Here is a 19,629-nt window from a genome sequence, read left to right as displayed (position 1 = left end):
ACAATTGCCCATCACTCCAGCAGGGACTCTTGGAGACTCCTAAGGGCAGCTGAGCAGGCACCATGATAATCCCATTTGTCAGAGAAGGAAGCTGATCCCGGAGCTGTAGACATCCCCGCCCCCCCCCCCCCCCAGAGCATGAGGACATGCTCACAAGAGCCACCGAGGCTGGGCTTGAAACACCCCCGGCTTCCTACACGGGGTTCTTCCTTCCCCCATCCCATTTCCTCTTCAACCTCACTTCCTGTTCCCATAACTTGGAGCCCCCTAAAGTGTTAACTGCGATGGATAAAATGGTGCAGCAGATTGCTACAATAAATAATTTACTGATATTTATAAATATTCAAATCAGCCAGCTTCAGAAATCGAATGAAGGGAGGGCCTCGGGAGAAGGGCCCGAGATGGCATGAATCTCATCACTCCCTCTGAAGGCTGGGAAGGCCAGAGCTCCTGACAGCTCTGGTGAGCAAGGGGGGGCTCAGAGGGCTGCACCTGGGCCCCGTGTCCCCTACCTCCTTGACCATGAGGTAAAGACAAGGCGTAGCTAGAAGAAGAGCTCCCTCCTCATCTGGTCCAGCCAGACCCTCTCTCACAGGCAGCCTGAGCACAACAGAGGAAGCCTGATGCCCACCGCCTTAGAGCCCTGGCTCCCGGAGTTGCTGATCCTGTTGGGGTGGAGGCAGCCAGTCTCACGGGGCTGGGCAGGCCTGGCAGCCCCCTACCTCCACCCCCCATGAGTAATGTATTTCGTGGCCAGGCTGCCTGTCAGCCACCGGGCTCCAGTGCTTTATGGCCTCTGCTTGGTGGCTCTGAACTCCCTGGTAGGAAATAAAGTTCTCCCTGCGCGTCCCTTCTAAACATTTCACTCAGTGGAAACGGTGTTTAAGAAAAATGAGGACATATTTCTTCCTAAGGATGCAGTATCCCCTTTGGGCGGCCTAATGCCCGCTGTATATCAGGAGGTGGGGAGGCAGGGGCCAGCAGCCAGTCCCCTGGGGTGGGGGTGCATGGGGCTTTGCCTGCCTTTGGCCAGACGCTCAGAGGCCATGGGCACATGCCTCTCTGGTGACTGTCCTAGCCCACAGTGTCTATAGTCATATGGCAGGTGACACCCCCAGAGCACCTTGCCTGGGCTCATACCTTGGTGATCCCGTCATATCTCACCGTGTCAGCTGTGTGGTCCCCATTTCCAGATGAGACAGCAGAAGTAATGAGATTGGTAATTGCTTACTGTCACCCAGTCAGCACTAGAACACACCTCCCACCAGGCTCAGATGTCCAAGGCCACAGGGCCTAAACCCTATACATGCCTTCCACCAGCTGTCCCGGAGTCTCAGAGGTGCCATACTATTGGGACTTTCTACCCCGGCTACCCACAAGGAGCTTACGCTTCACAGGCCACAAGACCCCATTTGGTAGTATTGTGCCTTGGCCTCAGCACCACTTGAGAGCACTGTCTACAGGCCAGAAGCTGGGCTGAGGCAGGAGGCTGTGTTCTGAAAATGAGATAGGCAGTTGGCTTCCTGCATCACCCTGGCTCCTCCCACATAGTGGCTTGTTCCGTACAGATGTGGGGGCAAACTTTAAAAATGATGACAAGAGCCATCACGGTGGCAAAGGGCACAGGGCGTGACATGAAAGCATGTGAGTGAAGAAAGGGTGCTGGGCACAGACCCCCTCATTTCCCCTGCCCCCTTCTCATTATCGGCATAGGAACAGCTCCCTCCCCTAGCTCTCCTAGCCAGGAACTGTCCCCTAGGAGAGGGATGTCCCTTCTTGGGCCTGATCCCAACCTTGGCTGGGGACACAAGGGCTTCTGAGTGTTCGTGGGAGGAAAGAGTAGTTGCTGCTACCCTAGGATTCTTGGCCCTCAACAGATGCAAGCTGGGGGAACGGGCAGGGCTTGGTCACCGGGCTCTAGCTTGCCCCCCTTTGTTTATTTATTTATTATGATTTTTTTCTTTCTTTCTTTTTCATTTTTTTTTTTAGTTCAGTTAAAAGGTTTACTATCCAGACGCGTCTAAGTGGCCTCACTTAGCGTAAGTAACTCTATAAATCAAGGGAACTGTTAGCATCCACGGCACAGGCTGGCTATCAATCTCCCCCAGGTCACAGCCAAACAGGAAGGGGAGAAAAAAGAGAGTTGCCACCCAGGGGAGATTTAAAACACACACTGAGCAAATACACACAGACTTGTGTCTGCCTACTTATGTTCGTGTGCATGGCTGCACACACACACACACACACACACACACACACACACACACACACATACACACACCCACACACCACACATTCACATGTACACGTGTGTGTGTCTCTATGGTTGTGTACTTACACTATGTGCACACATGGGCCCACAGAGTGGCCCGGGCTCTGGATGTGCTCTGTGGTCATGGTAGTAGAACACAAACACAGTACCCAATGCCAGAGGGGAGACAACGTGAGGGGATGGCCTGGGTGTCCCCGTCCGTCCGGGCCCCGCCCCCCCCCCCCCCCCCCGCCTGCCCCAGGATGGCTTCTCAACCCCTGAACTACCCTGCTGCAGGCAAGTGGCTCTGGGGACGGGTACTGGAGGAAGGATCAGCTCGGTCCCTTTCCTATCTGTGGTCCTCAGCTCTTCAAAACAATGAAACTGAGCTCAAGGCAGGTACTTGTAAGAGCGGGCAGAGCCAAAGAGAAGGCTAGGTGGTCCTCACAAGGTCATCTGGGTTCTTACCCACTGAGCCCCAGCCAAGACCAGGCCCCAAAAGGAAAGAGTCACCTGAAGAATTACAAGACTCAGCAAGGTGCCTCCTGGTAGCAGCTGCAGCAATGCCCCACCCTTTCACTCAGTAGGCACACTTGGGCATCCATGCAGCCAGGACACGCGCTGCCCATCCATCTTCCATGAGGCCCCAGACCTTGAAGACACTACTATGTGAGCTGTACCGGAAACTGGAGGAGGGTGGCATCTCTGAGTACCCTCTAGGGTTGAGAAACAGCCCGCAGGTCAGGCTGCCTAAGAGGGAGACCTGCTGGGCCCACCTCCCCTCCCTGCAGCCCGGAGGCCTCCCTGGCTCACCCGCCTGCCTGCCTGCCCGCTGCATCTTTCCATGAACTCTATTTCTCTTTCCTCTCTGAAAACAACTGAGCTGTAAATACTGTTTAACCTTCTCCCCCCCCCCCTCCCCACCACCACCCCCTCCCCTCTGCACTATAAAAACACAAATATGCCATAACTCAGCCGGCCTGGCCGCCCAGCCTCCAACATGCCCCGCGCCCGGGCCTCTCAGGAAGGTCATTACAAACGACTTTCCGATTCACTGCTCCTGAAATAATTTTGTGTATTAAAACCTGAATCTGCACTTTCTGGGGCCGAAAGCCTCGCTTAATTATGGCGGGTGTCCTTGGGACGGACAGTGATCCTTCACTCGCCAGCGCTCCAGCCCTCCGCCCGCCAGCCCGCCCCCCTCCCCGGGCCCAATCTGTTTTCAAAGTGTGTCTGTCCTTTATTAAATTGTTTTCTTTTCCACATTATCAGTTGCCATGGAGACCTCATCTCTCGGATTATTTGAATTTCATTATATCTATTGATTTGGGAGCATTTCATCTTTTTTATTGTTTTTCTGTCAATTTTCAAAACGAATAACCATCTAATTTGCGTCAGTGCTGATTATGTTTGTCCCTCAATAGAGGTCGGCAGCTGCGCTGGGGAAACAAATCAATGAAAAACCATCATAAAACTCCCCACTCCGGTCTCCAGGATGTGTGGGTGACATTCCACGCCTGCGAGAGACACACTCGTCAGCTCCGACTTCAGCGACGGTGGCGGCAGCCCCACTCCACTCCACGCCCGCCTCCCTTGGCCTTAATATTTAATTTCGCGATTTGGGGCATTATTAGTGGTGTTTTTATTAGCGCGTGTGCATGTGAGTGTTTGGTGGTGGGCTGGCTGTTTCATTCATTTGTGGGTGAGGCAGGGAAACCCCTAAGGAAGGCAGGGCAGACTGTGTCTGGGGTGTGGCGGGAAGTGGAGAAAGCAGGGGGACACCCCAAGGAGGGCACAAGAGCCTGGGGACCAGGAGGGCCCCGAGGAGGGGCTGGGAAAGGGGGGACCAAGTGAAGGGGTGGAAAAGAGGGAATTCAAATTGCTTACTTTGTTGGTTTTTTTTTTAAATAATTTATGCAATTTTAAGCATTTATGTATAAATTTTTTAATAAGCCACCCTGGAGCAGGATGGCCATTAACATCCCAACGTCCTTCTGTCCAATGGGCTGGCAGAGAGGATCAATTTCTGAGAGTACTTTCCCTTTTTTATGACATGATAAAATGCTTTTAAAGCAACTTACACAAATATGGAAATTTTTTTCTTTCTTTCTTTTTTTTTTTTTGTCCCCTCTCCCTTCCCCTAACAGCCTTCTTATTCACCAGGGAAGGAGGGGCTGTTCTTGTGAGTGTGTGTGTGTGCAAACACACACACACACACACACACACACACACACACACACACACACACACACACCTAGCGCTCTCTCTCTCTCTCCTGCTGGGGAGGGGGTTGAGGGGGCTGAGGGGGCTGGCAGGGAGACAGCCCCAGTTCTAACTGGAACTGGCCGCCTGTCCTTCTAACAAGGGCATAAACTTTCATTACCCATGCACGCAGTCAAAGACAATTTAGGGAAACGCGCTGCTCGGAAAAGGAAAACCTCAGCGATTCGTGGTCCATGCCGTGGCCACCATCTGGGGGCTGTCCATTTAGCCTGAGGGCACCTGGGACCTGAACCTCTGGCTCTGTCCTGCCCTGCAGGAGGAAGGGAGAAGGGCAGAGCCAGCCCCCCACCCCTTACCACCCCCACCCCCGTGGTGCCTTCTAGGAGAGGCAGGCAATCAGAGCCAGACTAGTGAGCCCAGAATGCAAGCGTCAACCTCCTCAGCTAGTCTTGCCTTGGATGAAAGCTGCCCCCCCCTTAAACTTCACCCTGAACCCCTTCATCAGCAGCAGTCAGGAGCAAGCCCTATGATGCTGAGTGCTACACTCTTTCATTTCTGCTGCTCCAAAGACAGCAAGGGATGGCTACATGCAGTCATGGACAGACAGATGGGTCAAAGACAGAAAGCGGGGAAACCTATCCCAAGCTGTCTTGGAGTCTTAGAGGGAGCCACATAGATTTAGGACAAAATGCCTTCCCTAGGTGTCCCTACTTTGGAAGCAGGTGCGTGGCAGAAGTGACCCTGGGGGACCTGGGGCAGCAGCTGCTGTTTGTCTTCACTCTTGGTCTTGAGAATGAAGGGAAGGTGGCAGGTAGTCCCCATCAGCAGAATTCTGGGTGACCCTGACCTCACCTCCTAGCTGCTCATGATGGAAGGAGGGGTCTGAGGGTGAGTCTTGCCCAAGTTCTTCCACTACTGATGAGAAACATCTCAGACCCCAGAGTGAGGCCTCACTGCCTCCATCTCCACCCTCCTGGTGTACTCAGCTGAAGTAGATACTTTACTCCTCTCAAAAAGTTGCCGCTTTAAGCTCAACTCTTCCTCTGTCCTGGGCCCCAGTGTCTACATCTGTAATAGAGTGTCCTTGTGTGGGGGGGGTGGGGGGGGTGGGGGGAGGCAGCGTGACTGTCTGGGACAGAGGTGATGAGCCGTTTCTATTACACTCAGTGCTGACCTCAAAGAGAGACCCCTTCTCTGCAGCCTTCGAAGAAGCGAGGTACAGAGTCGGACCTCACATGGCCCTGTCAGTCTCTGCCCAGAGAACCAGTGACTGCCATGGACCCTACACCACATCTGCAGAAGCCTCACCTGGCCAGGCCCTCACACCCCAGAGCACCAGGCTCCCTCTGAAGGCACCTTCTGAGTGAGTCTGCCTGTCCAGCTCCATCAGCAGCTGCCCACAAGGGGCTCACTGCTCTCTGGACCCTGTGCTGTGGCAGAGAGCGAGCTGCCTTTGAGAGGCCTGGCCACTCCGAGCCCTCGGTGGGAATGGACGGCAGCGCCCACCTCTCTCTTTTCTGTGCTCAGATTCCCCCCAACTGTCATTAAAATAACAAGTTTCTGTTACAATCTAAACATTCCCACATCGCATAAAGGGTTATATTACACCCGAGTCACTCCCGGCCCATGTTTGCACAGAAAAGCTCACGGCAGGTCCCCCCTCCTGACGAAGTGACTTATTAAAGTTTAAACAGTAATTAACAGAACAATAAAAATAAAGGGATGTTTGGGGAGTCATAGCGCACACAGGGTTTTTGGCAGTGCCAGCAGTTTTTCAGTGCCCTGCGCTGGCAGCAAAATGTGACTGTGAAGCCAGGGGGGACGGAGGACAGGCCAGGGATGAGCCAGGGAGACTTAAGGCCTGATGGGTGAGAAACTGAGGCCAGACTGGAAAGGATGATGGTGTGGTGTAACAGGATGGGCAAGGGGGGACAAGGCATGACAGCACAGAACTGAGGAGAGGGGGCTTCTGTAAGGCCGGGAGGGTTGATGGCCTGGCCCTGCCGGGCCTTAAGCACTTCCGGGAACCCAATGCCTGGTCCTATCTAGCTAATTCCAGCAGGGACCTGGCACTAGGAGACCCTGAAGTTAATGATTTCTGGAACTGGTCCCCTGCCACACTTTTCACCCAGTCAAGCAGGTACCTTACTCTATGGCTAGCTCCTGTGGTAGGGCATCCTGGGAACTCTCCTAAATGTGTGAGTAAGGATTCTGTGGGGGAAAAGCCTTCCTCAGTCTGCTCTGGGCCAAGAAGACCAGCTGTCCTAACTTGTGCCAAGCCCCACCTAAAGCAAGAAACTATCCCGAATGCTTGGTCAGGCAGACCCCCCCCCCCCCGGCCAAGTCTTCACGCCAAGATGTGCAGGGACCTCTAGGGCCTCTTCACTTGGCCTTTTCTCTCAGCCACAAGCTCCACATGAGAGGCTCAGACCCACGGCTGTAGCGGAGGGCAGTCACAGCGAGCCCGGCCTGGGCAAGGTACTAGGGAGTTGAGGCCAGTACCTCAGCGTGCTTGCCCCCAAAGCCTTGGGCGCCAGAGAAAAGGAGAAAGCTGGAATCCAAGCTGGCCAGGTGACAGGCACCAAAGTACTGCCGAGCTCGTCCTTGACCTCCAAACCTAAGCTCCTCTCTGCTTCTTCCCTTCCTGAACACTCACAGCCGTAGGGTCCCACTGAGAGGCAGCGTGCACTCACCCAGGCTATTCTGCACTCTCCCCATCCCAGTGGCCACGGCCTATCCTGTGGCCTGTCTGCCAATGTCCATCACTGCCCTTCCTCTTCAAGGAGAGCCACTGTAGACTCAAGGTTCTCTCCTCACCATACAGAATTTATCCTAAAAGTGGATTTTCAGTACAGCATCCTCATTTCCCACTCAGGCAAAGTGATCTCCAGGATGCCAGGGGACCACAACAAGGTCTCGCCCTCCCCCCCCCAGGATGCCAGGGGACCACAACGAAGTCTCAGCCCCCCCCAGGATGCCAGAGGACCATAAAGTGGTCTTGCCCCCACCAGGATGCCAGGGGATCATAAAGCAGTCTCACTACCCCCAGGATGCCAGGAGACCGGGAAGAGGTCTCACCCACCCCAGGATGCCAGGGGATCATAACAAAGTCTCGCTCCCCAGGATGCCAGGGGACCATAAAGAGGTCTCACCCCCCCAGGATGCCAGGGGACCATAACGAGGTCTTACCACCCCCAGGATGCCAGGAGACCAGAAAGAGGTCTCACGCCCCCCAGCCTCCCCCCCACTTCCCCTCCCGTGCTTGCCTATCTCTGTCTAGGTGTCTACACCTCAAGGAGCCAGCCTGACTAGGCTTTCCTCAAGAGCCTCCTTCTACCTTGGTACCTGCCATCAGCACCTCTAGACCAACAGAAACAAGCCCTAGCTTAAGGCCAGAGGCCCTCCCAGCTCTGCTGCAGGTCCCTGGGCTGGTCCCTCCACATCAAAAGGACAAGAGCTAGCAGGAGTAGTTAGTTTGTGAGCTATGTGCACAGGTAAGAGGTGAGGCTGTGGCCAAACTCATTCTAACCTCCTGCCTCACGAGGGCTGGGTGCTGGGAAGCTGAGAGACACAAAACGCAAAGGGATCTGTCTTGGGCGCAGGTAGAAAGGGAGTGTGGGTCTCCGAAGACCTCCTTGCCTCTTGGATGTCAGGCCTGTACTGCTGTGCCCTAGGACCTGCAGGGTCCTAAGCCAACAGCTTTTCCCTCCCTCTTTCTGGAGAGAGCTCAATGGGGCTTCATTCCCCCACGCCCTGACTCCCAGTGACTCATGATGGGGGAGAGTGGAGGCTGGAGCAGGAAGACCTCAAAGGGGGCAGGTGATGTCTGCCCAGCCTCCAGCTGCCATGCTCCATTGGCAGTAGGCAGTAGCGCTGGGAAGGCACCTCACCCTCCCTCCCTCACTGCTGGAGGAGGCGGCCTGAGTCACCCTGCCCCAGAGCTGTGCTGGGGGTGGGAGGCACCCTCCAGGCTAGGGGGAACACTGGTGAGAAGACAAGACAGAGTGGCACCAAGGAGGGCAGGTGGGAAAAGAGCCCCTTTAATGGATGCTCTAGCGTGGACAGGTGGAAGCAGTTCCGGAACCTGCTGCCTGCCCCAGGGGCACAGGCGAGGAAGGAGTCCAGGCTGGACAAGCCTGCGCCTTCCCACCTAGAGAACAGATGGAGGCTGTTTTAGATCCAGATTTCAGAACTACAAGGGGGCCAAGGCCCAAGAGAATTGGCCGAAAGCCGGGGTCACTCCCTCCCCAGGACCAGACAGAGCAAAGAGCCCAGTTCCTATCCTGAGTCCTCGGAGGCCCAGATCATCAGGCCCCTTTCTGCCCTTCGCCAACTTTGGAGACTAACTCTTCCAGAACGTCTCCTTGGTCCCCATAGGGAACTCTTCTTGGGAGGATTCAGGCCACATTGCTCCACCCCCTCTGAGAAACCACAGCTCTAGGCAGAGCTTCTGGGGTACAGGATACAGGGAAGTCCGGCACCCCAGTTCTACAGGGGCTCTGTCCTGGTTTATCCACTGGAAATGGAGAGGCGCCTTCCTGTTGCAGTCCTTTTGGGCCCTGGGACACACAGGCCCTGGGTAGTAGTAATCATGGCCCCAGAGGAGGTGGGGAGGCAGCTTGCTACAATCCATAGCACCCCCCCCCACACCCCACACCCCACCCTGGCCATCTCTGCTGCCTCAATCCCTTTGCTGAGGCCAACAGTGAGGAGGACATGAGGGGACTAATTTAGGAGTATTTTTAAAACTGTGGCCCTTGTGGAGGGGTTTAGCAGTTGTCAGCCATCTGGAATAAGGAATTACAATCACCCCCTAATCCTGTATTCCCTAAACCCTAAAGCTGGTTAGTGCTGGGACGAGGCAGCAGGTGGGTGGGGGGGTGGGAGTGTCTGCTCCAGAAAGAGGCAAAGCCCAGAGAGGTGCCCCCAGGCCTAGTAGTAACCCCCCCCCCACACACACACATACTTGGAGGGTGCCCGGGCCTAGGGTGTAGGCTGAGGAGCCCAGGCTGCTAGGAGCCCACTCAGCTCCCCCACTGCTCACGCTTGCTCACTCCCCAGGCCTCGCTGGCTTGCGCAGGGGCCGTCAGGTAAATTAGATCTGAAAGCTGACAATTTCTGACCATATTTCCTTGATTATTTCAAACAAATGCACAGCAGCCGCTGTAAGGAGATTAAAGTGACATAAACGTCCCGAGTGGGAGGGGGAGGGCAGAGGATTCAGGTCACCCCCATCCGTCCCCCGCCTGACAGACGCTATATCGCTATCCAATCCAATAAAAAATCCCCCCCTTTTGCTTTAATTAATTTTACAGCTAGCTTGCTTAATTACTTTCAATCAAAATCCTCCTGCCATCGCAAAATTAGAGATGGTTGAGCTCCATTAGCCTAAATTCTTCATTTCCATATAGAAAAGAGGCTGTCTACAGAGCCAGCCTCGGCCCCCGGCAGGACAGACACCCGGCTGCCCACCGCTGCCAGCCCGCCCACGCTGGCTTTCGCTCCCTGGCTGTCCCTGCCTCCTGCATGTACTCCCTTCGTCTTTTCTACCACGATACCTTAGACTGAGGGTTCAGATGGGGCGTCCTTCCCACCACCCCCTAGATCTTGCCCAGACTTCATGCAGAGGCATCAGGGCTAGGCTGAGCTAAAAGGCCAGGTTGGCTGCCCTTACCAGCTAGCTGCCTCCCAGCAGAGCTTCCGGCCCTGGCTACCCAAACTCACAGGAGACAGGCCTCTGGGCCCTCCGCCCACCCAGGAGCTCTTAGCAGAGCAGGTAACACTCCAGGTTTTGGAGTTTAGCGATGTCTGTATAGGCCCCCGAACCAGCATCACCCAGGGTTCCCTCTACTGACTCCTGGCTAGAGATGTTGCCCACTGTCAGGCCAGCTGTCTTGGTTGCACAAGGCAACACAGCAGCCCCCACAGACTAGCGTTCTCTTTGGCTCCCCCCCCCCAATAGCCACGGTTCCCAAGTCTGCAGCAGCTGCTCCTCCACCCCCAGCCTGGTTGGTGGGTGGGTGGGTGGGTCTGGGCTCTGTCCACATCCTGTGCTGTGCTGGCTCCCTTTTCCTCCCTGCCACCTGCCTTATCCTCATAGCCCCAACCCCAGCTCCAGAAAACTCCACTTCAGGTTTTCTATGCTACAGCCCTGAGTGTCACCATAGGGTCTAGTCCAACCTGGGATCCAGCTGATTAAGGATCTGCAACAGGATGTAGGGATTATAATAAAACCTGGCTCTGGACCTTCAAGGGCAGGAGGCCAAGTCTGAGCTCTAGGACTCCTCTTCCCTTCCCCCCACCCCCCGCCCCGCCCCCACCCCAGACAAATTGTCAAGTGAAGACCCTTTAGAAGGTCCACACAGTTCCAGCTAGACTCTGGGAAGTGAGCAACAGAGGTGGCATCAAGGGACAGGGACTAAGCTGGTCAGAAAGACAGGGTGGGGTGGGGTGAAGTCTGGCCTTGTACCTCTATGGTCCGCTATGGGAAGCCAGCCTGGTCTCCCTTAGGGAACCGGATGTGTTGGTAGGGTGTGCTCAGCATGGTGCCTGGGTAACAGCAAATCGGTAAAGAAAAAGTGACCCATGGGACCTCCGGATGCCCCATGGCTATGGCTGCCTAGCACTGGGGTATGAGGCCAGCCCCTGATGAGGAGCCTGCATTTTGGGATGCACCGGTTGGCTTCCCCCTGGTCCTGTTCTGGGATACCCGTCCATACATTCCACCCCTCCCGTCCTGGTTTTCCGGAGCTTCTCGGCTGCATCTCGAATCCCTACTGGGCCGCTCACACGCTCCCCCCCCCCCCCCAGGATCCTAGAGGGTAGCTCGGGAAGCTTGGGGACCAGGAAGCCTAAAACACCTAGCACTTCACAACCACCAAGCAAGTAGAGGGGCAGCAACAGTGAGCTCAGGGGGCTCCCTGAGTCTCCCTGGCCTCACTGAGCCCTAAGATCAGCAGGTAAAGAGTCAAGGAAGGAGGCCCAAGGCTCTCCTGGCTCCTGCACCATGCCAGTCACATGGGCCTGTACCCTCTCTCTTGCCTCTTTGCCTGTGACTCATCACCTCAGGGAGTAGGAGGTAGGAGAGGCTGCAGTGGCCCCAGCCTATGGACACTTGCCCACTTCTTGATGCTCTCTGAGTGCTGAACTGGGGTGAGCCTCACTCCCATCTTACCCAGACCACCATGCCTGGCCCAGGTAGGTGGAGGTGGAAGTAAGGTCAGGGTCCCAGAGATCAAAGGACACCTACTGTAGGATGACACAGCCTCAAATCTCTTCCCTGCCAGGCGGGGCTTGTGAGGCAGCACAGCCTTCTGCCCTAGGCTTTGAGTACACTTAGCCCTAGGCAGAGTTACCACCCTCAACTCTGAACCTGGCTTCCCTTCTCCTAGGCATCTTTCGGGGGTCCTAGCGACAGTCTGAGAAGGTCTCCACATCACCCCCCTCCCTCTGTCCTTGTCTCTGAGACCAGCTCTTATTTGTAGTCCTTCTACACTGACAATTCATCCATCCACCTCATTAGATCAAGAGATCCACAGGACAGAACCACCGTTCAGCGCAGCAGCGTCTGGCCCAGTAAATATTTACTAAAAGGAACACAGAAAGCTAAGTGCATCTTGCATTGACTAGGGAAGAGCCAGGGACCCAGGGTGTGGCCTGACTTCTGAACCAGACCCTGCATAGCTCGAGGAACCTTCCCTGCCTGCTGGGGTGGGGACTCCCCCGGGTGGGACTGAACGGACACTGAGTATCTTGCCCTCTTCAGCCCCAGGCTCACCTCCAAATGCCCTTCACAGGACTCTGCCCAGAGAACAAAGAAGGCCCCAGTTGTCCCAGCATTTCTCTGTAAGAGAACAACTGTTGCCGGTCAGTCCTTTTCTGAATAAACTCAGCAACTGTTTGCAGTGTAGGGCAATTTTCTCCCTCCGCCTTCTGTCCTTGTCCCAAAAAGGAGAAAAGGAGATTAACAAAAAAAAAAAAAAAAAAAAAAAGATGGGGGAAGAGCCCACACCAAGCCCCACAATCTCCCTACACCAGCTCTCAAGTCTGTCTGGAAATGTTATGAGCACAAAGAGGGCACAAGGACAGCCACCTGCTGTCCCTGACAACTGGGGCAGCCGCAGCTAAGGGACAGGCTGTGAGATCAGGACCCAAAAAAAGGAGGTGAGAAAGTGAAGGATGGAGGGAGGCAAGTGTGGGGGGGGAGCGGTTGTAGAGGGACAACAGGAAAGATCAAAGCCAGAGAAGGTGGACAGTGTAGCGTGGCCAGGAGTCGCAGGCACAGAGAGTTGTGAGGGCCCAAGACAGAGAGAGACTCGGCCAGCCCAGAAGGCTCCTGGAGGCCGGGCGAAATGGAATGGCGGGGCGCTCCGTGGGACAGTGGATGGGGGTGGTGAAGAGGAAGAGAAGAGGACTGGAGCGAGGTCTATTAAAATCCTCTCAGTGCATAACACAAAATGTCAGGGTTTATAGCTTCATTCTTGGCTTTGCCGGGACTGAGAACCCTGAACAGAAATGTCACTGCTTGTCATGTTTAATCACCTGCTGTTTGTTAACACCTCCCCTGCAAGGAGCCTGTCTCAATCTGCCCCTGGGCCCCCAAGGGACCTGGAAACTGAAAACATCCAGTCTCCTTCTCAGGGGCTCTTAGCCTTGCCACAGGCTCCTCAGGAGCTACCTTCTGCTGCCATCTGCAAACTTCCAAGGAGCCCCAGAATGACCCCCCTGATTATCAAGAGGGTCATGACCCCACTGGCAGTAAGCTAGGTGTGCAAGGAAGAGGCAGGCGTTTCCAGGTTGGCCGGCCCGGCCCTCCAGCTCATCCCACTGCTGCCTCAGCCTGAAGCTGGGCCTGGAATTCGCTGGTGTCAGCTTGAGCATCGATGGCCACAGAACATCTACGGGATTACTTCCTCTCCTCTGATTCAAGCACACCGGCTGTGGTTGTGGCTCGGCTCTCTCTGAGCACACCTTCCTGGGTTGTTTAGACTAGGAATTCTCATCCCTGTTGCTTCATAACTTCTTCCTCTGGGGTGGGGTAGATAGATGTAGGGTGCCACGGTGGATATGTCCCAAGTACCCCCCAAGGTTCCCTAAGAACAGTAGGATGCACCCTTGCCTCCCAACTCATAATATGGTCAAATCTGGCAAAGAACTCAGGTCCCCCTCAAACTCACAGAAGCAAAGGGGGGGGGGAAACCTAGTTCGGAGTTCAGGCTGAGCCCCACTCCATCAGACAGCTGTTTACAAAGCGGCCACTTTGCTCTCTGTAGTTCCCAAGGCAACCCTGTGGGTTCTAGCAGCAGCAGAGAGCTGTGGGACGCTGCTCCTGAAATGGCTGAAGTGACCTCCCAGTGGGCCAGGGAACGCACCCCGACTGTCCCTTTTCTACCTTCGCGGAAGCACATTGTAAAAACACAACCCCAAAGGCTTGTCTCCTAGGGGAACAAAGCTCATCTAGACTGCTTCCACAAGTGCTCTGGTCTGCTCTTCTCTGCTCCCCTCCATTTCACCAGGGCCGAGTCACAGTGTCCCACCCTGGCAGAGCCTCCCTCCAGACAGGAGCTGCTAAGGGTGAAGGCCTGTAGCAAAGCAAACTCTCCTGTAAACCTTAGCAGGCATTTGCATCAGCCACCACACAGTAGGGTGGGCCCAGGGAGGAGTCCAAGGGGACAAGTGGACTTAAATGGGATCTGGAGCCCTTCAGGGACTCAGGCTGAATAACAGTCAATACCCAGAGAGTAAGCTTTGTAATTTCCCCTCGACATTGCCATGAGGAACAGTTCTCAGGGAAACCTGCTTCCCCCTGGCAAGGAAGCTCCGTACTGTGTCTGTCTCCTGGCTTTTAGGAACAAGTCTGGCAGTGACTATGGGCCTCCTGTTTCTCCACCTGTGTTTTCTGTTTTTTTTCCCCCTTCAGTGCTTCATGTTCTAAGCAAGTGGCTCTACCACTAAGCTACATCCCCTCACATCAGTGAAACAGGCCGAAACACACCCAACCTTGCCTTCTTCTAAGATGGGTGGGTGCTAGGTCACTCGTCCTATGGGTCTCTCAGAAGGAAAGTGCTGGGTAGAGACTCAGAGGACGCATGAGGTCATGTGGATCACGCCCCCTTCACATGCCCCAATCCATCTGGGATCCACAGGGAGAGAGGCCTCAGTGCTAAAGGAGTAAAGAGTTACAGCTACAAATCCTTCTCTAGCTCCCAGGCCTCCGAGCAATGCCTTGTCCTGCCTGGGTGTCATCTACAGATGTGTTTGGGGACACACACACCTAGCTGAATGCAGCAGACCGCACAGTGAGCCTTGGTCAGGGCAGAGTGGCATCCGTGGAGTTTGCTGTGGGTCACCCCTCCTGCATAGGACATAATGAGCTCTGGAGGTCCCTAGCCTCTCCAGCACCCCAAGGAAGGACTGTATTGAGCAGCCTCCACCATTGCCTCCAATCAAAGCTGATCAGCCTGTGCTAGCTGATGTGGAACCCAGGATTCGTAGAACATTGACCTATCTTTCTCGTCCCAGGTAGACTGGAGTAAGTTGATCAGAGGATCACCATGGTGTTCTGCAGGGTGGACACTCCACCCAGAGTCTGTGAGGTACCTGTCCCAAAGTCTCTTCTTCTCAGGGGAACTGATGACTCGGGGCCTTTTCAGGGGCCCAAAGATGAGACCCCAGCCTCTCCCACTGGAGTTTTTGAAAGCTGGGCCTTATCGTTGGCAGCTTCCATAAACACATGTAGGATGCGTCTTCTACCTGAGCAGACCATGGTGCATCAGAAGTGGGGCTTGGCCTGAGGTGGGCACTTCCAGGTCTAGAGTTAGTGGGCTCGTCGGATTTATCAGCTAACCATGCCTCAAGGCCAGGCCGCCTGCTATAAGCCTTTCATTAATTTATGACTAGATGGGAAATTGCTCCTCACCCAGGAATATAAGTTTTCATCTTATTTTAAGTTGGATTCTTAAAACAATTACCAGGGCATCTGGCGATGACTTCACCACACTACTGGGGCCCTGCAGGGGAGAAGGGCAGCCCTGAGGCTGCACAGACCCTGCTCCAGCCCCTAAAGGGAACTGCATGGACTCAGCCCCACCCTCTTCTTCTCTGGTCCTGCGAGAGCAGTGGACACGCCATCCTCTCTGAACTCTGCCATTTGTGGAGAGACTCCCTCCAGTACCACCTGCCCCCTGAACCCGCTGGTGACAGTTGCCGAAAGCTCCAGCAGCTGGTGCCACGGGAGCATTTTCTATTTTTAATTGTTTGATCGGAATATTAACTCATCTAGGCCCGTTCCCAAGGCACGGTTCCCAGCTAAAGGGTTTCCCTCATTTCCCACACCTTCCTTCTCCCCTCTCTAGTCAGAATCAACGCTGAAATTAATAATCAGAGACACACAGGCCTCTGTGTATTTGCAAGAGATCAGAAGATAGAAGATAAAAAAAAAATAAAATAAAATAAAAAGAAGGCAGCTTCCTCCATAACCCAGAGACACTCAGCGCTGGTCCTGGCCTTCTGTGCTCTCTGAGCATTGACCTCAGGCTCCAGGGCAACAGCAGTTGCTCCAGCACAGACTGATGCAGCCGCTCTGATACCATCCTCATGCTTCCTGGCCTTTCCCCCTGGCTGGCACAAGCTTTTTTGCCCAGGGTCCAGACCAGCTGGACAAAAGGCTGGCTTTCGTTGTAGCTTTTCAGTGCCTACTTTAGAGGAAGGGAACCCTTGGGAGAGAATCAACCAGCAGCTCTTCTCTGGCCACCACAAGGACTGACCCATCTACCAAGGGCAAATCACATATCCAGCTGAACAGTGCGGTTGGTACTTGAGGTTGGGATGGGCCACTGCTGAGAGAGTCCGCCGAGCACAAACCTGGCCTTGTCACCTTCACCTGACCCCTTCTTAGGAAAGCTCCCCTAAGCCAGCACAGGGCTCTTTCCATATGCCCTTGGCTCCCACTGCTGTGCTTGTGTCTCTCAAGGTCACAGGGCCGTCCAGCACCAGGAATATTTACTTACCAGACTGGCCCTGTTAGCGGCACTCACCACAAATATGCTTTCTGATAAAGTTGGCAGAAAGAAAGAAAAAAAATTCTAGAGCTCAAAACAATGTCAGAAATTAGCCCCCACCCCCGGGGCCAGCGAGGGTGAGGTGAGGCCTGGAACAGGTCATGCCACTCCGGGGAGCTTTTGTTGTTTCGTTCTTTCCTGCTTTACCTCCAACGTACAGCCTGTTGCCCGGGCATTGAGGACTGGGGGCTAAAGCTGGGTCTCGGGGAGTAGTCTTCCCACAGCCTCTCCTCAACAGGACCAGGCCAGGCAGCCTCCACCTTGGCTGCTCCCTGGACCGGTCTCACCTCACTGAGCCCCCTCCCCCCACCACGTCCTCCCTCTGTGCACATGGGCTTTAATGTTTTTATTACCTGTTTGACTCGCTGCCTTATTGCTTCTCCCCTTAATGGGGCCGTAACCGTGGAAACGAGGAATAAACGGCCACCAGAAAATGAGATGATTAAACAGGTCACCCTGGCAAAACAAACTCAGCTAAGGAACCTCTGGGGGGTGGGGAAGGTAGGCTACCCATCCCCCCATTGCAGAGCCAGAAGGCCTAGACCAGGGCTGCCTTGCAGGCCCAGATCCCTGAAAGGACTGGGGCAGATTCAGCAGGGCGCCCCCTGCTGGTCAGCAAAAAAAAAACCCAGTCAATCCTCAGTTGACCAGGCCTTCTGGCTTGGGTGGCTTTGGGCTCTCGGGCAGCAGGGAGTGAGAGGCCCATGGAAGGGAAATGAAGGCTGGAAATACAGAATTTCAGCTTTGCAAAGCCTCGAACCTAGGTGGGATCCCTATGTAAGCGGCTCCGCCAGTTTCCCTGTTCCCTCCCAGGGGTCCCCTTAAGTCAAGGACAGAGTCCCGTAAGAAAAGTTCAACCCTGGAATGTACCCTATGGGGATCCCTGGTATCTGGAGTGACTAAAAACATGCTTTTCCTCTGTGCTGTTTCCTCCAAAGCCAAGGAGTACCATAGCCTCAACCCAGGCTGCAAGACGTGACCGCGAAGCACCTAGGCCTCCCTCCTCTGGCAGGGCCTGTGGGACCAGATACCAGATACCCCAGAGGGCAGGCCTGGGAGATAGCTTATGAACCATCTCTTCTGCTGTAGCCCCATTCTACCATAAGGCAGAGCCCTGAAGCCTTGGCAATCTGGGCTGGTCCCTCGTTCTGTGGCAGGCACTTGGGGGAAGAGGAATCTCCATCAATCAATTGTCCGGCACTTACAGTGGGAAGGCATAGGCCCCCAGCTCTATCCCAAGCCCTGGGAGGAGATGTCAACACAGCAGCTAATGGTCATGTCTAATGGTCAGCATTAAGAACTGTAGTGGTAGAAGAAAACAAGGTCCCTGGTCTTGGCCTCCCGGGGACCAAGACACATAAACGTGAATGCTGTCCTGGCACACCAATGTCACGGGCATAACTGGCTCCTCAGAGCAGCAGGCCCCAGCCAGCCTCTTATCTCTTATCTCTTTTCTAGGGCCAACTGGGTATGAGGCTGGCAAGGGGCGTGGGGGAGCAAGGTGAGTAGGAAGGGCCTGCCTGCCAGAGCCGGGTAGCCTGGCAAAAAGGCAGGAAAATGTGGTTGCACAATGGAGGGGAGAGGCCTGGGAGAAGTCTAGAAGACGTGAATGGTGGCCGTGTGTCCCTAAGGCCACTCTTTCATGGACAGCCTGGTCCTCATCTCCATCCCCTCTTAGTATGAGAAGATGCCGCCTCTCTCTTACATTGTGCATGCCTGCAAACCGGGGAACGGGGGTACCCTGTATCTGCAAAGTTCCTTAGGGCTCACTGAACTGCAGCCTCACCACCCATGGAGGCTCTTCCCTGACATGGACATGTGACCTGAGAGCCTCAGGTGTACGGTACAGTCATCCAGAGAGGCACACAGCAGCCCACCAGCCCGCCTTGCACAACCCACCCAGGGAGGTAGTCTGACCAACTGATTCTCCATGGCTGGGCACTGGCCTCCGTTCCTTTTTGACTCTTGCTAGACACCTTGTCTGGTCACCCCAATGGCCAATGCTTACCTTGGGGATGCATTTCTGGTAATTACTTTGGAGCAACTTCCTCCCCCCTGCCCCCCTCTCTCTGAACACGAGGACCAGGAGAAAAGAAGGTGGGGAAGAGCCGCGTAAGGGGTAACAGTGGTGGTTGACCAAGATTCAAATATAAGCTCAGCAGGTCTAAACCTTGGGTCCTGGAGCTGGCGGTGAGTTGAAGAAGACCTGATTCTCTAAGAAGGATGGGCTAGCCCAAGGTAGCTGATGGAAGGGGAGAGATGAGCTGGCAGGGTCCAGAGAGAGAAGTCTAAGAGCCCCACCCCATTCCCTGCCTGGGAAAGTGGGCAGGGACTTGAGCCAGGGGCAGCAGCTTTAATGAGGAGATGCTGCTGCAGTGACTCAGCCCTGCAAAGGTGCCTCCATTTATTTTATTTTCCATCATAAAAACTCAAGCTGCAACTCAGCCAGATTCCCTGGCTGTGGGGGTGGGGAGTATCGGCAGTGCCAGGGATGCACGGAGCGATGTCTGATGCTGTCCCCCAAGCCCCACGCACTGCTCCAAGTTTCTCTTAGGAGTCTGTGGATTCCCTTCTCTGGTCTCTACCAGGGGAGAGGGTCTGAGCTAGGGGATCCTTGTACGCCCACTTCTGTTGTAGAAGGACCTCCTCACTAGCCCTGCTATCCTGCATTTTGCTGCACTGCAACACTGCAACTAGTATCAGCACTGTTTCACAGCCCTGAGCTGCTGGTGTCTCGAACGCTTTCTACTAAGATGGGGCCCACGTGATCCCTCCCTGGACGCCTGCCCCACCGAGCAAAATCAAGTTGCTAGTCAAAGACCTTAAAGGTCATCTGATGCTCAGGTCCCTCCCACTGTCACTGCTGGGTACACAACCAGTCTGTCTGAATGGTACCAGGAAACATACCACTTCCAAGACAGCCCATGCTGTCCTTGGCTCTGATGGCTCCTTCCTGCCAAGATGGCACCAGAACACCCGCCCCCCCTGCAGACTAGCAAAACCGGTGCCCAGCCTGGCCCCAGCTTAGACTGGTTGAGTGGGTGTATCTGGCCAACTATAACCTGGAAGAAGAAACAGTGAGGGCGCTCTACTTTC

General features: G+C 54.8%; 1 protein-coding gene across 6 annotated transcripts in view; it reads right to left on the bottom strand.

Moving 5' to 3' along the window:
* The window catches only part of CASZ1 (castor zinc finger 1), a 151,207-nt gene that overhangs the window by 29,032 nt on the left and 102,546 nt on the right, over positions 1 to 19,629 (bottom strand). The window contains exon 1 of one of the 6 annotated variants that reach the window (XM_084786700.1): positions 12,252 to 12,392. The exons of the other annotated variants lie outside the window; for them this stretch is intronic. The gene's annotated coding sequence lies outside the window, so the exon portion shown is untranslated. Of the gene's footprint in view, positions 1 to 12,251; positions 12,393 to 19,629 lie in introns of those variants that run through there. 6 annotated transcript variants of the gene reach the window in all.

The sequence above is a fragment of the Acomys minous genome (assembly GCF_964271855.1).
Source record: "Acomys minous genome assembly, chromosome: 6".
Taxonomy (NCBI): domain Eukaryota; kingdom Metazoa; phylum Chordata; class Mammalia; order Rodentia; family Muridae; genus Acomys; species Acomys minous.
This window is presented reverse-complemented; position numbering and strand designations above follow the sequence as displayed.